Source organism: Protopterus annectens, chromosome 1.part0 (assembly GCF_019279795.1).
Source record: "Protopterus annectens isolate FY-2018-M chromosome 1.part0, PAN1.0, whole genome shotgun sequence".
NCBI lineage: Eukaryota > Metazoa > Chordata > Ceratodontiformes > Protopteridae > Protopterus > Protopterus annectens.
This window is the reverse complement of record NC_056725.1, coordinates 479,901,631-479,918,231: the sequence shown is the minus strand read 5'-3', so window position 1 is coordinate 479,918,231 and position 16,601 is coordinate 479,901,631.

The window sequence follows — 16,601 nt, the reverse complement described above, 5'->3', positions numbered from 1 at the left end:
TACTTTCTTACTACCTTTAGAGGAAGCAACTGTGAGGCTTCACAGGAGCAATAATCTGCATTCAAGCTTCATTTTCTGGCAGATAAATTCCCACAGAAATGGTTGCCCTTTTAAGAAAATATCGGCCTATTTTATTATGTAGATAAATGTAGTATTTTCCCTTTAAGAAATTTGGTATTTTTTTTCTCAGTATCAGAAATTTACTGTCAGGTACGGTTATTTTTCGTTTAGGATTTATGGTCTGTATTTAGGAAGATTTTTGTGGTAAATGTGTGCTACTTGTGAAAGCTTTCAATTTTGTGTGCCAATTTAAGGATTGGGAAGGGTTTTTACAGGCATAAAATGATGACTGTTTTAATGCTTCCATTCACTTTGATATCTTGAAACATTTTCTGTCAGTGCGGTTTTCAGTTGTGTTCTTTTTTGACAGGACTTTTAGTGTACTGCTTATTCTTTTACAGTTTATATGAGACTGTGTGTGTGTGGCTTCTGAATACTTGTTCTGACAACTTGCCTTCTGATCGGCTCATTTCAGCAGCACTTACTAGCTTCTTCCCAGGTTACAGCATGGATACTTAGTCATCAGCACTTCTCCCTCTGTACCTAAGAAGAAATAAAAAACAGCAGAATAAAGAGCCTTTGCCACCACCATGGGTTCAAGCAGTACTTCATGGATGTGTGGACCTGTAGTGGCCAACTGTTGTTCCTCAGGCCACTCACTTCTCTGGGTTCCTCTGGTGTAGTCCTTTCTGCCACTATGGTACAGGGGGTCAGCCAGGTCCTTCATGGCTGTTACAATGTCGAATTTGGGCATGGGAAAAGCATCTTTTTTAGTATGAAAGACATGCAGGGAGATGTTTCTTGGGGTAGCCAGGGAAAGAGACCTCTTGACAGGGTTGAGGTGCCATCTCCTTGTCAGTCTTCTTCAAGGTTAATTTGTAAAGGGAAAACAAAGAGGCTTAGATGTTCATCTGAAGACATAGTGTCTGTTTGTAAAAAATATTTTCTTAAATTTATCCAGACGATTATGATAGGCTTGTTACTTCTGTTGCTCAGAAATCCCTACCTGAGGTCAATATTAGTAAAGAAATTCCTGAGGGAATTTTTTCAGAGGATCCTGACTTGGATGGAGACAGGGCTTCTTCTCTTACAGATTCCCAAGCAAAATTAACTCTGATTAAACTTTGCCCTCACCACCTCATTTGGGGGAATTTTCTTTTTCACAGACTGTTCTGGATGAATTAAGTATTTTTGTCGGAACAAGGGGATGTTCTCCATGAACTGAGAAGATGATATGTTACAAGTATGTATACCTCATTCTACATCCGTCCCTCCTAATTTGCCAGCCAAGAAAGATGAGTTTAATTCTGTTTGAAATAATCCTTTCAATCCTCAGTCCTTAAAAACGTAGGATAGCCCTCAAACTAACAAAGCTGGCACTGGATATAAATACCTCCTTTCAATGGAATGCCTCCCCATCCTCCAAGCTAAAGAATGATTTTTACTCAGGTTCTTCAACACTGCTCACCCGTAGTAATATAGACATACAGACAGAGTCATAGGACTAGAGCTTTTAGATCAAAGTGGCAAAGGACTATAATCCAAAATGTTTCTGGTTTCAAACAAAGAGCTTTCAACTAGGCCAGATCTAGATCTTTCCTTTCTCAGTCCCTATGTGAAAGTACTAACATTCTAAATACTGACCTTCAGAGTATGTTACATCTCATTCCTTCTTTGAATTTAATGGTATCACTAAGTCTATGATGCTTGCCACATACCCATAGCCCAAGACTTCAACAAATTTCTTGGACTCTCTTGTGTCTGGGTCACATTATCAGTTTACTGCATTATACTTCATTATACTTTGGGTTGTCCACAGCTCCAAGGGTGTTTATGAAGTGTCTAGCTTCAGGGATAACTCATTGCAGACTGCACATCATTTCCATAGTTCCATATTTAGATAGATCTGAAGAGTCTGATGTCATTTTCATTCATTCCTCAACTGTTGGGTCCAGGTCCAGATCAGATCCTTGGATCCAACTCAGCTGCTTCTTCCAGACCGTAGAACACTTGAACTCTCAAGCTCCTCCCTTTACACTTAATGCTCCAGGCGCCTAACATACTTCAAATATCATTTGCTGCCATGGTATTCTGACGTAGATTGTGAACTCTCGAGTAGTTGGGAATTTCTAATTTCTTCTACATCTTGAAAGTCAGTGAGTTTAATCTTCTATATTATTTTTGCTATTATCTTTACCTCCTTTAATGCTTATTTCATAGTATTAGCTATCCTTTTTTTTCGTACTTCTTAAGTACTTGTGATATCATTGCTGATATCTCTTCCTTACTGTACTTTGAAAAGTACTTTTTATTACCATCTTTGGAAATTCTTTCCCATTTTCTGTGTTTATTTCTTAAAAAAAAAAAAACTTTTCTATCCTTTCTGTGATAGTGTTAAAATGTCAGATAAGCCCTAAGGATTTAAGAAATGTGTGGCTTTTGCCCACAAAATTTGGAACTCTGACACACATTCTGAATGTTTTTATTGTTTAGGACCTAAACATCTAGATACTAGCTGCGACATTTGTAAGGGATTCACCTCTCGTGCCTTAATAGACAGAAAAAATAAGTTAATCCTCATGGTTTGCTACCTTGTAAATTGTCATCAATAGCTACTGGGGCTCAAACTCCTAAATGGCAAGAGAAGAAAGAAGATTCCTCCAAGAAATCTCTGAAGAGATCACCAGAATACCCTTTGGCTTTGACAGTCTTTGGAGCCACCAGCTAAACTGGCTAAAACGTTGGATCCAAGTGTATTGGATCCAAAGTCAACATTTGTGAAATCACCTTGGATCCATTCTCCACTGTAAGGTACAGAGTCAATTATGTTGAGAGTTCCATCACCCAAAGCCTTGGAGTCATATGCCTCTGATCTGAAGATGTTGGCATCTTTGACTTTGATGGTGTATCTGAGCTGTCCGGTCCTGAGTACTTTGGAACCAGATGACTTTGAGCCAAAGCATCGGCACCAGCTCTAGGGTGTTGGATTTGACTCAGAAATTGTCAAAGCTGTCTCTTCCCCTTGAGCATCGATGTTAGATAGTTCAGCTCTGACTCCCTCCTTGGGTGGTTTGCCTGTGTGACAGGAGGATCCAATGATCCGCCAGCCTGCCTTGTCTGATCTCTTGGTTTCTGCTTCTCACAGGCACTCCACTTTTGAAACAGTAGAGACGGTATTCTCTATACCTAGAGTTCAAACCGCTCTGTTCTCCTGTGTTCTGATTTCCCAGTCTAATCTGATTTTGCATCCAGAACCTCAGTCATCCATTCCACTGGGACAGCCAGTGCGAACTGGTCTCCAGGCCACCCAGCAGCATATTGTCTCTTCTGATACCTCCCTGGAGCACCCCAACAAGGAGGCCTTTCAGAAGAGAAATTGCAAAAGGAGGCACTTAGACTATCCGCAAGAATCTGTCACTGAGGGCACTTGATTTTGACGAGGAGAAAGGGTTACCCAGATCACCATCCAGTGATGACTCAATCTGAAGTAGTTAACTTCATTTGATCAGCAACCTGTGGGTTACAGATCCAACACGGATCCGAGCCGGCAGCATACCAAGCAAAAAGATCCGAGCTCCAAACTCCTCCCCCTTACCCATACTAGACTGCAACCTCCTTCCAATCCCCAGATCTCATTTGCCACGGCTTTGCCAAGCACGGAATTCTTAGAGCTCCAGGCAAGTTTAGCAATATTTTTCTTCAAACTTTTTTTTTAGTCTTCTTTATTTGGTGTGTGAGTATATTTTAATACCTTTCTACAGGTGTTCCTTCTACCTAGCTTTTATCTCCAATTTACCTTTGGTAGTTTCTCATCCCTTTGTAGGCTCCTATTTTTCCCTCTTTCAGGTGCGCGTGTGTGGCTGTGTGTGTGTGTCTCTGGTATGGCTGAAAGTCACAAAGTGACCTTTCCAAATGTTCTGAGTATGGCCATAAGCTGTCACCAGTGGATGGTCACACTCAATGTGTGATTTGCTTGGGGGTTACGCACCTTTCCTCGGGCTGCCAGATTTGTGCGGCCTTTAACCCTCGAGCCTTAAGGGATAGGAGGAACAAGCAGATTCTGGTGGGTCTTCTACCCACGGAATCAGCTTCTTCTCTTTCCTTCTCAGTAGCAACAGCTGCGGCTGCTCAGCCAACTGGCCCTCTTCCCCTGTCTGGGACTCACCCTCCCACCTTGTCTCAGGGAGAACGAGAGGCCAAGAAAGATAAATAAGAGAGAAGGGAGAGAGAGAAAGAAAAAGCGAGAGAGAAAGAAGCCGCAAGTGGCAGGTTGAATTGGACCCCTTGGCCCCTCCTGCGAAGGTGGTCTCTTCCCCACTAAGAGTGTCCAAGCCTTCCTCCCCATGGCTCCATTCTCCACGTTTCTCCCCAGAGCCGGAGGAGACCCGACCAGCCTCGAGAGCGTCGTCACGGCGGCCCTCCTAGCCTGCTTCAGCGGCTTCCTCCAGGTCTACTCGATGCATTTCGGAGGCAGATATGGACCGGATGATGTGTTGATTTTTTCAAACTCAGCTGCAGATGGGCGTGTTGCTGCCTCCGAGCTTATGGAATCCACTTTTGGATCCGAGCTCTCAGAACTGAGAGCTTGGTGTCGGATCCGGGGGCTGAGTGTGTCTTCGGCTCCTTTGTGGTCAGAGCACACCATCCTCTCGGGTCTGATCACTTCGGCTCCGACACCAATCACCTCGTCGGATCCGAGGGCCCCGGCCACCTGTCTTAGAGAAGCCAGTTCCCCTTCAGCGTTCCTAGTGGAGAGGGTTCTCTCTGGAGGACCGAGACCCCTCGCTCTTTCCTCAGGGTCCACCCCCACTCCCTGGCAGCTCAGTTTGTCCTCCATCATCCAGTCCCCCCAGGGCATCCTGTGTTGTTGATGCCCAAGCCAGTTTCCTTGGAGGAACATAAATTTGTGGGTGAGCCCCCCTCGGACAGTCCCCCCAAGGAGGTCCCTCAAAAATGCCTGTGCAAAAGAAGGCACTTGGACTCCCCAGAGTCCCTCACCGAGGATAACGATTTGGAGGGAGGGGAGGTTTCCCCCAAATCACCCCCGACGATGTCTCCTTTGGAGATAATATGGAAATACTCCGCCAGAGGGGGCAGTGGTTTGCCCAAAAACCCTCCTCAGATGAGTCAGTATTCCTGGAGGTATTCGACACAGGCCCATCTACCTCTTGGGTGTCCCCCCCCCAGCCGACCCCCTGGTCGACCTGATTACCACCAGGGCATGGAAGGAGCCGGACACTGTAGAGCCGATACCTAGAAGGCCTGATAAGGTTCTCAGCCCCCCTGCAGACAGAGCTTCGTGGAGCAAGGGTTCCCCGGTTGATGCCATGGTGGTGGCAGTGGCCACCAAAAAGGAACTCTCCCAGGAAAGTTCTTCGGTCCATCCCCCTGTCAAGGAGTCTCAGGCAATGAACCATATTGGAAAGCGGACTTTTGCTTCAGCTACCTTTTCTATAGGGGCGCTGAATTGCTTGGCCCATGTAATCAGACTGCAGTGGGACCTGGTCAAAGAGTACGCTGAGTCTCCCTCAGAGTCCATGTCGGCCGAGGATAAACGGACTTTCTCGGCTCGTATGGCCACTCTCAAGTCAGTGTCCAATACTTCTATGCAGCTACTTTCCCATGCCACAGAAGGAGCCGCTAGAGCTAGCGGGTCCGGTATCGCCGTAAGTCGTAATGCCTGGCTTCGACTTTGTGATTTCTCAGAACCCTTCAAGGCGTCCTTCACGAATGCACCCTTTGACAGGTCGACCCTCTTCAGGAAGACTGTCCGCAAGATGCTGGTACAGAGCGAGAAAGATGGAAAAATGCTGTCAGCCGTTGGAATACGCTTCTCTACCTCTCAAAGGTCCTTCTCTAGGAACTATTGAGGGCAGAAAAAGATGTGGTTCTGGAAATTTCAGCAGGCCCGGGAATGCTCAGGGCTCCTTCTCCCCCAGAGGCAGAGGGGGACAAGGTGGATGCCGGCCCAGAGGCAGAGGGGGACTGAAGAACTTCGAGTCACGGGAATGCTTTTACAACCGACCCGTGCAGCAGCCCCGAGGGATTGCCTGACTGCTCCTCTCTGGAGGCAGTCATGGGGCATTTTTTGAGGCACCTGGCTCAATGGGAGTCCATCACGACAGATCACTGGGTGCTTCAGATTATATTCAGAGGCTATTCAATCCCCTTCATCAACAAGCTCCCTTACTGAAGACACCTCCCAGATGTCCCACCCACTCAAAGGGAGGCCGCGGCTTTGGTAATAAAGAAGCTGCTAGAAAAAACAGCCATCCAGGATGTGCCCCCAGACCAGTCCGGATCAGGCATCTACTCCACGTTCTTTCTGGTGTCAAAAAAGATGGGGGACTTAAGGCCGATTCTCGACCTGTCAGCAATGAACCTTTTCGTTGCCAAAGAGAAATTCCAGATGGTCACGATTCAATCCATCCTGCCCCTTTTGCAGGAGGAGGACTGGATGTGCTCCATAGACCTCAAGGATGCGTACTACTATATTCTCATGAAAAGACGGTCCAGTAGGTTTCTCCACCCTTCGATCTCACCACAGCCCCAGGGGTGTTCACCAAGGTCATCGCAGTTGTAGCGGCCCACCTGAGGCTCCAGGGCATACGGGTCTTCTCGTACCTAGACAACTGGCTCCTCACTGCCCCCACCAGGCATCTACTTTCTCTAGCCAGGGATTTCTTCCTCCGGATGTCACCCCGGTTGGGGATAACCATAAATGTCAAGAAGTCTTTCCTCCAGCCTGTTCAAGTGTTAGACTTCATAGGGGCCAGGATAGATTCCCTCCAGACCAGGGCCTTCCTAACGTCAGACAAACTTCACAGCATGACTCTGCTTGTGCTAGCCCTCTTTCAGTCCTCTGCTGTCCCAGCAGAATTAGTCCTGAGAGCTTTGGGGTCCATGGCGGCAGTGATCAACCTGATTCCTTACGCTCATCTGCACATGAGGGTTCTACAGTGGATGTTGCAGGTCCAGTGGTCTATTCTACACCACCCTCTAGACTTCCCGATTCCCCTCAGCAGGGTTTGCAGGAATTCCAAATCCAAAACAGTTGCTCGGGAGTAGCCAAATAAGGGATAAACAAGGAATGTTTAAACAAAAACATAGTCCCCAAAGGCCTCTGGGTCTGTAAATTTCCCAACAGGGTGGAAGTAGGTTCAGTTTTTCATACAGATCTGATACAGATCTTCGACAAATGTGGCTTGGACATTGTGAAAGCCATTTTGGCAGAGAATGAAAGGGTTAGAACTTCCCTTTTAGAGACGATAAATTCCATCAATACATGTATCATTAATGATCTTTTGTTCAAGGTCGAATCAGAGAAGGCCTTATAACATTTTTACACACATAGATAAGGAATGTATCCTTAATATGAAGAGAAAGGTAGGAAAATTAGAAAGGTATATTAGGGAATATCAGGAAGGGACAGCTTAGACCAAACCCAGGCCTTTTAACACCTACAATAATCGATGGAATGGTGTTAGGGGATGATACATCTATCATAGACCAACGGGCCAATTTGGAAGTTCTACAGGATGTTGCTCAAAGAAACAATAGAGATATCCCTTTAGATTACTCACCCCCATCACCCCTCCACCACACCACAATCCCCCCTCCTGAGGTCGGACAAGATACAGAATCAGAACCCAGTGTATTACAACTATCACAATCACAGGGGGAACATCAGGAGGTGAATTTGGTACCACCCAACACTAGCATTATTCAACAAGGACATATTTTTGAGTTTAATAACTACAAAATTTTTAATTATAGTACTTTGGACATTCATTTGGACCATTTTATGTTATTTTCAAAGGGTTTTAAAATTATTCCCACCAGGAAAGTTAGTATTCCAAGGGTCATTGTGGATTTAAAACTTTTTTTAAGGAAACAAAATTTGTCCTTAATGTTTCATGATTCAAGTCCCAATATTTATGAACCACCATTGTTCAAGAAAAAAAAGCATTATAAATCCCCCCTTCACCCTCAGTTAAAAATCTCGAAAATTTATTAGAAAGAGAGATTAGAAACACGATCAATGAGCATAGGGTGTTTTCTAACTTATCTAAAAATGAGAATTGTTTATTGAATGTTTTAAAAAACAACAAATCGATAAGAATTATGCAACCAGACAAAGGGGGTGGAACGGTTCTCATGGACACTATTCTTTATGAATCCAAAATGAAGGATTCTTTACATGACACTTCCAAGTATTCTAGAGCCTCCATTAATGAGGTTAATATTGCCAAATCTAAAAAAAAATATTTTAATTAATGATCTATTGTTTGAAGGTTCCATAGATATTGATACATTTAATTTTTTGTCAAACAAAAATCCTAGGGTACCTTCAGTTTTTGGCATTCCGAAGGTTCATAAAGATCCTATTGATCCCCCACTATGACTTATTGTTTCTTTGGAGGGATCTATTACCACCCCATTAGCCAAATATATAGATGTAAAATTGAAGGACTTGTCAAACAAGGGGGAGACTGTTAAAAGATTCATGGGATTTTCTGAGGCAGGTTAAAACAAATCTTTATTCTCCTGACATTATTTTTGTGACGCTTGATAATGTTGACTTATTTGGATCAATTCCACATGACATTGGTCTTTTATGGTTGGAAGAAAGCATGAGGGAGAGTGGTGCTTTCTCCTCAGATGATTTTAGGACCTGCCTTTTGCTTATGGAGGTCATTCTCAAAAATAATTTCATGTACTTTGAAGGGGAGTTTTTTAAACAGGAAAGGGGTGTAGCTATGGAGCGAAATATGCCCCCACATATGCTAACATTGTTCTTTCATGGTGGGAGAACCTATTTGTCAACAATTGTGAATATGCTAGTTGTTGGTTTTTTTATAAACGTTTTCTGGACGACATTTGTATATTTTGGATGGATTCTCAAAAAAGATTTTTTGAATTTTTGGCTTACCTAAAAGGTACAACCAACTTTTTGGATTTTACTTATAATCTAAATGGTCAAGAATGTATCTATTTGGATATCTCTCTGAATAAGTCCAACAACGCCTTTACCTCTAAAATACATAGGAAAAAAACCTTTTCAAATTCTTACCTCCATTTCACCAGTGGTCACCCCTTTTTCCAAAAGAAAAATCTGCTTAAAGGGCAATTGGTTATGTGCAGTCATATGACTTCAGATGAAGCGGATTTCATTAAAGACAGTGGTTTTGTTATGGATATGTTTAGAGAGAGGGGTTACCCAGAAAATCTAGTTTGTGAGATTTTTCATGAGGTATTGGAAGGAAGAAAAGGGAGGTTTGCACCTATTTTGGGTCAAGTAGATTCTGTCAATTTTAACCCCACTGCCAACAAGAGTATTACAAATAGTTGGGAACAAGCATACATTATGGATTATACAGGTGACTCGGGTGTTATTAAACAGACTGTTGTTAGAGAATGGGATAGATTCAAACAAATTACAGATTTGGAGTATATACACAGGCAGCCTTTAAAAAGTATATACAAAAAAGACCTGAATTTCAAGAAACTATTTAAGTTTGGTGGAGGTTCCAGCCTTAAGAACAGAACTGGTAGAGTGGGAACCTTCAAGTGTGGTTCCTGTTTTCAATGCCAGCACATTTTGAATAGTACCAGCATTGATATTCCCAGTCGAAACAGGCAGATTACAAGCACCAAATATTCCAACTGTAATACTAATGGTGTGGTATATTTAGCTACTTGTTATTTCTGCCATTCCTTCTATGTGGGGAAGACAGAGAGGAAGCTAAAATCCAGAATTTATGAATATTATTATGAAATTAAAAAAACAAAATGCAAACAAAGCATTATTTCATCATACACAAATTTGCCAGCAGGCCTCTTTTAATTTTTTTGTTCTTGAAGTTGTTCCCAAAGAAGTTAGGGGTGGAATGTGGGAAACAAAGAATATAGGGAATTATTTTGGCAGATCATTTTGGAGGCCACAAAAAGTCCTGATTTCAATGATATGCTTTCCCTTCTCCCTGTTCTCAAGCTAAGAGCTGCAAAATTATAACTTTATTTTTATACAATTTTAACATTTTTTTCAGCAGATGGCAGTATGTCACCAAATAATATACATTTATATATTCACATATTTACTTTTATTATAGTTGAACAATACGTTTTGTTAATACAAGATATAATATATCTTTTATATAAATTTTATATAATTATTATGTGAATTTTTATAAGAATTTTAATGTGTTTTTCATTATTTATTTTCTATACAACCAGTCATTTTCTGGTTTTATTGTGCTTTGACATTTTGGCAATGTGAACAGTTAGGCTCATGCATTTATTTAATTGTTTTAATTGAATAATTTCTTGATGTGTTAATGTTTTCAATTGATTGAACATGTGCTATATAAGAGATTTTGGTAAAATGACTTGCTGTTTGGCTTCTGAGGAAGACGTTCGAAAACGCATTATTGGTGTACGCTCGTTCATTTTTTTTTTTTTTCAAATAAAGTGACTTGGAATTATTGTGGATTACTCTCCTTGGTCTTGAGCCCCTATTTGGCTACTCCTGAGTGACTTTTTTGGTTTTGTTGTTAGTAATTGTTGGTCGCTTGTTCATCTCCTTCATTTGGTTTGCAGGAACTCCCTCATGTGGTAGCTTCAATCCCGAACCCTTCGAGAAGGACGACTTTTTGTTATGTCACCACCCACGGCCACAGTGACCATGAATGCCTCCTGCCTAGGGTGGGGGGGGGCATTGTGTGGGCAAGACACAAGGCACGTGGACTCAGACTGAGACCGTACTGCATATAAATGCCCTGGAGATGAGAGCGGTCCTTTTGACATTGCAGGCCATCCATGCCTTTCTTCCTTTGGGGACTATTGCTATCCAGTAGGACAATATGTCAGTGGTCTGGTATATCAACAAACGGGGAAACCAGGTCTTACCCCCTTTGCCGAGAAGCCTTGAGAGTTTGGGAATGGGCAATCTCCACCAACCGCTTCCTGTTAGTAATGCACATTCCGGGTCAGTCCAACATACTGGCAGACAAAGTGTGCAGACCTACCCTCTCTCCTTACGAGTGGTCTCTAAATCCTTGTGTAGCAGAACAGATCTTCGTCAAGTGGGGTCAGCCTTGCTGCGATCTCTTCGCATCGCCTTCCAGTGCAAAGTGCAGTGAGTTTTTTGCTCTAATTCCTCCTTTGGGAGAAGCCCCCAGAGACGCTCTTGTCCATGCTTGGCCACCTGGTCTTCTTTATGCATATCCTCCACTTCCGCTTATGACAAAATTTCTGCAGAAAGCTCGCCAGTTGGGGAGCAAGTTTATCCTCATAGCCCCATTCTGGCCTCATCAAGTCCGGTTCCCCTGCCTGTGGTATCATCTTATAGCTCCATTCTGGATCTTGGATCCCATTCCGGATCTGATTTCTCTGCCCTCGGGAATGGCTCCTCCAAACCTCGACGGTCTCAAGCTCTCAGCTTGGCTAATACAGTTCCACTAGTTGCCAGGACTCCCGGTATCTCTTCCAGCGTCAAGTCTATCCCGGTGGCAGCACATAAACCCTCTACCAGGAAGATTTACAGTAGCAAATGGAAACGTTTTTCAATTTGGGCTTCACAAAAGAACATGGATCCTTTCACCGCTTCTGTTTCAGCGGTACTGGAATTCTTATCTCATATTTTTCAGCAAGGGGACAGCTCATCTACTGTGAAGGTCCAGCTGGCTGCCATTTCCCATTTTCATATTGGCGAAAACTTTGGTTCCCTTGCTGCTGCCAGAATTTGTAAGACCTTTCTAAAAGGCGCTTTCCTTTTGAGACCCCCTGTTAGAAATTCATCTCTGCCGTGGGATCTGACCTTAGTTCTTCAGGCGCTACTTGCGTCTCCCTTTGAACCCGCAGCTTCCATTGATCTGAAGTTCTTGTCATGGAAGATGGCTTTTTTTGGTAGCAATTACTTCAGCCAGGAGAGTGTTGGAGCTTCAGGCTCTCTGTATCAAACCTCCATACCCTGTGTTTCATAAGGATAGGGTATCGCTCAGGACTAATCCCTCCTTTCTCCCAAAAGTTACTTCCAAGATGAACATTAATCAGTCCATTAATTTGCCTGTCTTTTTCCCTAATTTCCAGAACAAAGGACAATATAAACTTCATTTGCTGGACGTTCACAGACAGTTACGTTTTTATTTGCACAGGACGGCTGTCTTTCGTAAATCTGATCAACTTTTTGTCTCCTTTGCTAAGCCTTTTCTAGGGAAACCATTTTCAAAGGTGACTCTTGCCAGGTGGATTTCAAGTTGTATCTTACAGGCATACAGAGAATCTGGCTTACCAGAACCAATGGGAGTTCATGCTCATTCTACATGTTCTATGGCAACGTCTGCTGCATTCTGATCTAGAGTTTCCCTGGATGACCTTTGTTCAGCCGCTACCTGGGCGTCCTCTCATACCTTTATCTCTCATTATAAACTGGATTTGGTGTCTAGAGGAAGGCTGCCTTTTGCTCTGCAGTGCTCTGGAATATCCTTCCTTAAGGGCCTCTCAGGATTCAGGTAGCTGTGGACTCTGTCTCACAGGTTGCTGATCAAATGAAGTTAACTACTTCAGATAAAGAAGTTATGTACTCACCTTAACATTTCATCTGAGTAGGTAAACTTCATTTGTCAGCAACCGTCCCTCCCTCCTTCCCCCTGACCTTCATGGTTATTTAGCTGAGCTTGAGGTTCGGACTTATGAGCTTTACTTTGTCCTTGAGTCAGGTGTCTCAGGTTGTTAGTTGGTTTTGTTATTATGTGCAGGTGGCAAACGTGATCTGAGGATTGGAAGAAGGTTGCAGTGTAGTATGGGTAAGGGGAGGAGCTCGGATCTTTTTGCTTGGTATGCTGCTGACTCGGATCCATGTCGGATCCGTAACCCACAGGTTGCTGACAAATGAAGTTTATTTACTCAGATGGAATGTTATGGTGAGTACATAACTTCTTTTTTGGAGACATCTTAGAGCTCCTCAAAGGGGTGGTTGGTCCCCTGATAACCATTCCCATGAAGAATCAGTGTTTCTGGAGGCATTTGGGCCTAGTCCATCTACCTCCTGGGTGACTCCACCAGCCAATGAGCTAATAGATTGACTTTTGATGGGCGTGGAACGTACCAAACACAGCTGAGCCAATCCCTAAGTGACCAGATAGGATCCTGGCACCACATAAAGACAGACCACACTGGAGTAAAGGAGTATCCATTGATGCCATGGTCATAGTGGTGGCCACTAGAAAGGAACTTGCAGAGCAAAGTTCCTCTGTCCACCCCCAACAGGGAGTCTAGGCACTGGACAAATTTGGGAAGTGTGTCTGTGCTTCAATGACCTTCACCCTTAGGTCAATGAATTACTTGGCACATTTCACAAGGCTTCAGGCAGATTTGATAAAGAAGCTTTCCAAATCTCTCTCTCTAGGACTGTATCCTCAGAGGAAGAGAGTGCTATTTCCATGCAGTTGACCACCCCTCACTCTATTGCAAATTCATCCATGAGGCTTATTTCCCACGCTGCTGAAGGTACCTCTCAGGTGGTGGGTTTTGGTATCTCCATTAGGAGACATGCCGGAATGTGGTTATGTGATTTTGTAGCACCCTTCAAATCTTCTCTCATCAGTGCACCCTTTGATCGAACCTTTTTGGCCACAAAGTAAAAAACACTCTCTGTAGGTGTGAACAGGAAGGGAAAACCTTGTCTGCTGTGGATGTATGTTTTTTGACACCTTAACAGTCCTTTTGTAGAAACCAACGAGGAGGAAGAAAAATGTGGTTCAAGAAATCCCAAAGTCCCTTTCAATATCTGCATGAAGACAGTTCCTCCAGGGCTCAAGGGGGAAATTCAAATGGAAGACGACCTCCATGCAGCAGAGTTGGTCCACTCAATCAAGTATGTAGGGATACCTTCTCTGACAGATTATATCAGCTCTCCTGAAAGGAGGACTGACTGTCCATCTCTGGAGGAAGTTGGGGTCATCTATCAATCACAAAAAAAATGTGGGTGCAGAGGATAATATCTAAAAGTTATATCATACCATTTTCCCATTCACTCTTGACAGTTTCAAATAAAATCCATGATGTTCCACCCAGTCAGAGGGAAGCAGCAGCAGCACTAGAAATTAACAAGCTGCTAGAAGAGTCATCCAAGAGGTCCCTCTAGACCAGAAGAAGTCCAGAACTTATTCAAGATTCTATTTAGTTCCAAAAAAGACAGGGGCCGGAGACCAGTCTTGGATCTCAGCAAACTAAATCAAATGGTTCAGCATACAAAGTTTCAGATGGTCACAGTTCAGTCCATTCTGCCATTTCTGCACAAGGACAGCTTGATGTGCTTGATAGATCTTCAGGGTGCATACTACCACATCAAAATGAACAGGCAATCTAGAAGATATCTTCGCTTCCAGGTGGGAGCCATTCATTACCAATTGAGAGCACTGCCCTTTCTCTCACCATAAACCCCAGGGTGTTTACTAAGTGCATGGCAGTAGTAGTAACTCACCTGAGACTGCTGGGATTCCAAGTGTTTTCATACCTGGATGACTGGCTCCTGACTGCTCACACCCATGCATCAACTAATTCAAGCAAGGAACTACCTACTTCAGCTGTGCTCTCATCTGGGGATATCTGTCAATTACAACAAATCTTAACTCAATCCAGCTCAAACTCTAGAATTCATCGGTGTTTTTTTCAATACACAGTCTAAAACTTTACTCCCTCTGTCTCGAATTCAAACTACTCAGTTTCAGGTCAAAATGATTATTCAGAATTCTTCTCTTTCAGTGCATCTCATACTCTAAGCCTTGGGATCCATGTCAATGGCAATCAACCTTGTACCACTGGTCAGCTTCCATATGAAAATCCTCCAATGAACACTCGCAACTCAATGGTCTATTTTCCAACACTCATTATCTAGACCAGTCAAGATAACTCAAGCTTGCAAGAATTACCTTGTCTGGTGGAGCCTCTCCAATCAAATACATGAAGGCTGTCCCTTTGTTCTCCCTCAACCCAAAGCCACAATGACCATGGATGTCTCTCAAATTAGATGAGGAGGCACTACTTGGTAAAGACAGTCCAAGGCACATGGTCACCATAAGAGGTCAACATGAATATCAATGCCCTGGTAATGAGAGCTGTCTTCCTAGCATTACAGGCCTTTTGTGACACTCTCCCAACTGGGACTATTGTGATTCAGACTGACAAAATGGTGGTATGGTACATCAACAAGCAATTGGGAGGATCCACATCTTACCCTCTTTGTCAAAAAGCTATGTGAGTATGGCAATGGATGATCTCCCCCGATAGCAATGTTCAGCCAGTGGAAGTCCAACACGATTGCAGACAAGTTAAGCAGGTCCATTCTGATGCCTCACAAGTAGTCTCAATATTAATGCAGTGGAGATGATTTTTCCATATATGGCGCCAACCAGGCTATGATCATTTTGCATCTCACCTCAACAAGTGAGGCAAGTTCTTTGCCCTGATCCCCCCAGTGGGGGACTCCCCAAGCGAGAGTCTACTTCACGCTTGGTGCTCCGGTCTCTTGACTTCTTACCTGCAATTTTTAATGAAGGTACTAGCTCCGCAACTATCAGAGTACAATTAGCAGTAATTTCCAACTTTCATATAGGAGTAAATAATTCTACCTTAGCTTCCTAAAAGCTTTGTAAAGCCTTTCTTAAAGGGACCTACTTACTTAGACCTCCTTTGAAAGATCCTATTCCTCCTTGGGGTTTGAATATTGTTCTTTAGACCTTGAGTCAACCTCTTTTCAAACCATCAGCTAAGTGTGATTAAAGTTTGAGATTTGAAGTTTTTGACCTGGACAACTGTTTTCCTAGTTCATATCACTTCTGCAAGAAGAGTGTTGGAACGTCAAGCACTGTCTTCTATACCTCCTTATTTAATTTTTCAAACAGATAGGGTTTCTTTACAGACCAATCCTTCCATTTTACCAAACGTGGTGTCCGAATCCAATATTAATCAGGTCATCAGCCTCCCAGTCTTCTTTCCTAATTTTATCTAACAAAAGAGAATATGTTATGTGTTTATTGGATGTGCACAGACAGTTATGTTTTTACTTTCATAGAAAAAAAGAATTAAGAAAATCTGTGGGAAGAAGATGGAATAGGCTTACCAGATTTAGAAGGATATATACAATTGTTGGCTTTAAAAACAGTTTATCTATGGTTAAACAAAAAATATACTTCCAAATGGAAACTAGTGAATGAAAAAATCTGGTTAAAAATAATCATGATACAACAAACATATAGATATAGTACTGAATGGCTTACTTTAGTTATTGAAGGAATATATGGCAACAGGGAAACAAAAATATAAATTCTAAGTACATTATCAATACCCTAAAGTCTTTTATGCACTTTGTAAACAAAAATCCAGATATAAAAGCATGGTGTTTTTCATATACCCAATAGCATATACACATGATAATATAACAATTAAAACACTTAGTAAGAATGGTCTAATTTACTGGCATCAGTTGATAAACACTAATAAAGTACTAAAGATAGAACAAATTATTAATGATTCCAACT